At 39.7% G+C, this 5443-nt stretch overlaps 1 protein-coding gene across 5 annotated transcripts in view; it reads right to left on the reverse strand.

Moving 5' to 3' along the window:
• CNTLN (centlein) overlaps positions 1-5443 on the reverse strand; it is a 365382-nt gene that overhangs the window by 201515 nt on the left and 158424 nt on the right. The gene's annotated exons all lie outside the window — the stretch shown is intronic.

Raw genomic sequence — 5443 nt, forward strand, 5'->3', positions numbered from 1 at the left:
GCTTCTACTCCTTTAGCTGAGCCCTGTCCCCAGAGGCGCAGTCTACAGAGACAGGCAGGTTTCCTTGAGCTGCTGTGAGCTCCACCCAGTTCCAGCTTCCCAGCGGCTTTAGTTACCTACTTAAGCCTCAGCGATGGCGGGCGCCCCTCCCCCAGCCTCGCTGCTGCCTTGCGGTTAGATTGCCGCAGACTGCTGTGTTAGCAAGGAGAGAGGCTCCGTGGGCGTGGGACCCTCCCGGCCAGGTGTGGGATACAATCTCCGGTGTGCCGGTGTTACAGCGCAGTATTGGGGTGGGAGTTACCCGATTTTCCAGGTGTTGTGTGTCTCAGTTCCCCTGGCTAGGAAAAGGGACTCCCTTCCCCCTCGCGCTTCCCAGGTGAGGCGATGCCTCGCCCTGCTTCAGCTCTCGCTGGTCGGGCTGCAGCAGCTGACCAGCACCGATTGTCCGGCACTCCCGAGTGAGATGACCCCAGTACCTCAGTTGAAAATGCAGAAATCGCCGGTCTTCTGTGTCGCTCGCGCTGGGAGATGGAGACTGAAGCTGCTCCTATTCGGCCATCTTGCTCCGCCCCTTTTTTTTTTTTTTTGAGGCGGAATCTTGCTCTGTCGCTGGGACTGGAGTGCAGTGGCCGGATCTCAGCTCACTGCAAGCTCCGCCTCCCGGGTTTACGCCATTCTCCTGCCTCAGCCTCCCGAGTAGCTGAGACTACAGGCGCCCGCCACCTCGCCCAGCTAGTTTTTGTATTTTTAGTAGAGACAGGGTTTCACCGTGTTAGCCAGGATGGTCTCGATCTCCTGACCTCGTGATCCGCCCGTCTCGGTCTCCCAAAGTGCTGGGATTACAGGCTTGAGCCACCGCGCCCGGCCAAATCAGTAGTATTTCATTAAGAGTTAATTAATGTTGAATTGTACATTCTTATTAAGTATAATTTAGTATCTACTGCTAGGAGGAGCAGAGGACTAGTAAGAGACAAAGTCAAGCAGTAATGCTGTAGATAGAATGTAAAGACTCTTCAATACCGGATTAAGAGGACGGACTTGTTCTGAAGGAGTTACTGAAAACCTTAAACAGTGTGAAAAAATAGAAGCAATGTTTTGAAGACTTACTGAAAACTTTAAAACCTTTTTAAGTCAAGGCAATATGCATTAAATAAATTTAAAAGTTTATTGAAACTATGAGATAACATGACATATAAGTGCCATCATACAGAGAGTAATATAGGGTTAACAATGGTATGCCTCCAGTACTTGTGAACTTGCTTGGTAATGAAAATCCTAATGTATAATTGTGATTTAATGAGATATAATTTAATCTGTGGTAGCTGATTCACATACAGAATCTGTATGTATATCTGTGGCTGATACTAGAAAAGTGACCTAAGTGCGAAAATGTGTGTGTGTGTGTGTGTGTGTGTGTGTGTGTGTGTGTGTGTGTGGTTTTAAGGGCTAACAGTAAAATCTTACAATAAGAACAAAACCCCCAAGTGTAACATCTCAAAATTATGTAGATGCTATGGTAAGTTTTTAGCTTTGCTCATTTAATTAAAGATACAGAACATCTTCCATCAGTTTGTCTTGCCTCATGGGAAGAAACTTATATACATAAAAGATTGTAAAGCTTTAGTTCATCTAGAAACCTAGGATTTGTGTACATTTCTGTATGCATGTTATACATCTGTTTTTAAATTTAAAATTTAAAATTTAAAAAGGCTTGTAAAACCTTTCATTAATACATCTCCTGAAACATAATTTGTCACAAAAATAAGACCCTCCAAAGTTCCACTCCACTGGCATATAATTAGCTCAATATATTTTATCTTTTATTAAAAAAAAATGTATCTCTGGCTGGGCATGGTGGCTCATGCCTGTAATCCCAGCACTTTGGGAGGTCAAGGCAGGCGGATCACCTGAGCTCACGAGTTCAAGACCAGCCTGGGCAATATGACAAATCCCCGTCTCTACCAAAAAATACAAAAAATTACCTGAGCGTGGTAGCATGCACCTGTATTCCCAGCTACTTGGAAGGCTAAGGTGGGAGGATCACTTGAGCCCAGGAGGTCGAGGCTTCAATGAGCCAAGACTGTGCCATTGCGCTCCAGTCTAGGTGACATGGGGAGACACTGTCTTTAAAAAAATAAAATTATCTATCTATATTATTGTGGAGATATTTAAAATAATCCACTTCAATTTACAGCCAAAGTCTAGGTGATTTTTTAAAAGAAAAATGTTGCCTATATGATTTATAAAAAAATTTAGAGTATCAATTTATATTTTCCCTTCCCATTACCTTTATACCAAGGAGCATGTCCAATGTCCTTTCCACAGCTAATACCATCAGATATTCTAGGAGGGAAGAAAGAGTAGGAACCTGCCAGCTTTCAGGGACAATGAAGAGTTCAGAGTGCCTACTTGTACTGTGCTGCTGCTCTCATGACTAGGTTCAGTGTAGACAAGAAAAAAAGCAAACCCTGGACACAAAAGCTAACCTGGCTAGGGAGAGATGAAGCTATGATGAGTGAGGGTCTTCTATTCACTGCATAGTCACTTTTTCAATGAAAATTTAACCACTTTGCAATCTCAGGTGCTTTGTTTACACTACCCAACATTTAACCCATCAGTACAAATTAATCCCTCTGAGGTAAATAATAGAAAATATTATTAAAGAATTCACATATTTCAAAAACTTGAGAATCTCATGGACACTGATAAGGGCTGACAAAGAAAACCACATACCTTCCGTCCTAATGACCAAAGTACAGGCATGATGCTAGGGTATGGTCAGGATTGAGGACCAATTTACTGGCCTCTAGTGCCAAGGATGTGGTATACCTTACTCTTGGGTGCCACATCTTGGTACCTTCTTCCACAAATATAAGGCTCTAGGCCAATTCATTCATGGAAGAAGGCTCTATCTTAATTTATCTCCTCTCATCTAACTACTGCCTTGCTTCCTAAAATAGAGGACTGGCCGAGCACGTTGGCTCATGCCCATAATCCCAGCACTTTGGGAGACCGAGGCTGGCAGATCACCTGATATGGGGAGTTCAAGACCAGCCTGACCAACATGGAGAAACCCCGTCTCTACTAAAAATACAAAATTAGCCGGGCATGGTGGTACATGCCTGTAATCCCAGCTACTCAGGAGGCTGAGGCAGGAGAATCACTTGAACCCAGGAGGCAGAGGTTGCAATGAGCTGAGATCGCGCCATTGCATTCCGGCCTGGGCAACAGGGAGAGACTCAAACTCAAAAAAAAAAAAAAAAAAAAAAAAAAAAAAAATAGACGACTAATAGCACTCTTCTTGTGTTCTCTACTTTGCTCTCTCTGACATGCAGTTTAAGCAGGTGCATTCCTATTCAGAAGTTGCCCTGACTTGATGTGATATGACTAGGTAGGTAAGACTACACTGGTACAAACTCTGTCTTGCACTGAATATCCATCCTTCCAAGCAGCAGGTGAAAAAGAACTGACAAAGCCCAGAACAAATTAGATCAGCTTTGCTCTAGGTTTTGGAACAAACTCTTATCTTATTCCTTAGCTTACTCCAAACATACATCTCCTACTTGCCTGTTTTCTTTATTGGCTGACTGGATTTCGTGTATTTAATAGTAATGAGATCACTCAGTTGTGAACTTAGAGTACAGGAAGCAAAGATAGTCCTCCAGCCATTTTTAACTCTAGGCCTCAGTCCAGCAGTAAACTTGGTTAAAACAGCCTTCAACAAGGTTAAATCTAGCTTTACGTCTAAAGTGTTTTTTGGTGACAAGACCTCAGGGTAATAAAATGTTTATTTCTCTAGAAGATCCTGCAAGAAGGCAAAAGCTTAGGATGTTCCAGTGCCCTGGGTAGATTCCATCTTATTCTCATTCCATTAATAAGAGTAGAGTAAAACAAAAACAAAAACAAAAAAACACAAAAAAAACAAAAGAGTGCTCAAGTGAGTAAATTAGGCAATATGATAAATTCTATTCATCTGCATTGCTTTAGGCATACTGAGTTATCTTCTTCCCTATTAGTAAGAACATTCCTACAACAGTTTTCAGAGAGGCTCTTTTCTCTATAATTTCTTTCCTCTAATAATCCAAAAAGTTCGAATGGATCAGAATTTTTTTGTAAGATTCTGGCCTATAAAAATGTAATCATGTATTACATTATATGCTTTAGAATTATCAATCATTATAATTCATAAGCAATACATTATCCTTACTATTCTTCATGCTATTTCCTATTGAAGAAATTAAAGTGAAAAAGGTTAAAAGGATCTCCAGGGGACAGAAAGCAAGTTAGAAATAAGACCTCATACTCCAGCTCCTTTAATTTTCAGGGGCCTAGACTGAAGAGCCCCTTTTCAAATATTTTATTAGTGTTAAAGAAGTAAATGATATGTATCTTAACAATTTTGAAAATGTATATGCTCTGTTACCCAATGATACTAATTTAAGAATTGAAATCGTCCAAATCTAGTAAATATACTACAGCATTCCCTCAGTATCCACAAGATTGTTTCTAGGACCCAAGTGGATAACAAAAATCTGCAAATGCACAAGTGCCTTATATAAAATGGCACAGTATTTGCTTATAACCTATGTACATCCTCCTGTATACTTTAAACCATCTCTGGATTACTTATAAGATGGAATTTACCCAGTGGTTACAATGTAAACACTATGTAAACAGTTATTATACTCTTTTTGTATTAATTTTTATTATTGTACTGCTATTTTATTTTTATTTTTATTTTTATTATAACAAAAAGTTATAAAATACATGTTAGTACCCCAACCATGTTTGATGGTCTAGAAATCATAAATGCTGATATAATTCCCTATCAATATTTAAATCATACACATATATAAATGATATGCAGACATACAAAAATATTAAAAATTATATGAATGGCTACATGCTCAGAGGAAGAGAACACATTAGATTACTTTTATGTATCTTGGTAAGTGTTTTCTCCTGGAAAACCCTTCCACACTATATGTTTGGTAGACTTGTGTATGACACTGATGATTCGTTACAGAGAGCTCTGGGACAATATGACTCACCTCTGTGCTCAAAACCTTTTTCAATTTTCTTTCTTCACCTTTGTCTCCCCTCCTGAATTCCCACATCCTACCACTTGGGACAACTGTTTTTATCTTTTCAAATAATTAAACAGGTATTATGATACAAATCTACTTAATAAATGAGAGAAAAAATGGGGAATGGAAGGGCAAGGAAAAGGGGTGAAGAAGTGAGAGAAAGAGAACAGAGGAAACAAACTTCATTAGAAACAGTAAACTAAGATCTGATTCTTAAAGAAGTTTAATATGAATTGAAGACAAATTGTTAGTGTAATTTTTTTTTTTTTTTTTTTTTTTTTTTTTTTTTTTCTCTCCTTTTTTTTTTCGCTTTGTAGGATAATACCTCCCGGTCCCGTCCCCCCGCCCGCCGCACC

This window comes from Piliocolobus tephrosceles, chromosome 14, assembly GCF_002776525.5.
Source record: "Piliocolobus tephrosceles isolate RC106 chromosome 14, ASM277652v3, whole genome shotgun sequence".
Classification (NCBI taxonomy): domain Eukaryota; kingdom Metazoa; phylum Chordata; class Mammalia; order Primates; family Cercopithecidae; genus Piliocolobus; species Piliocolobus tephrosceles.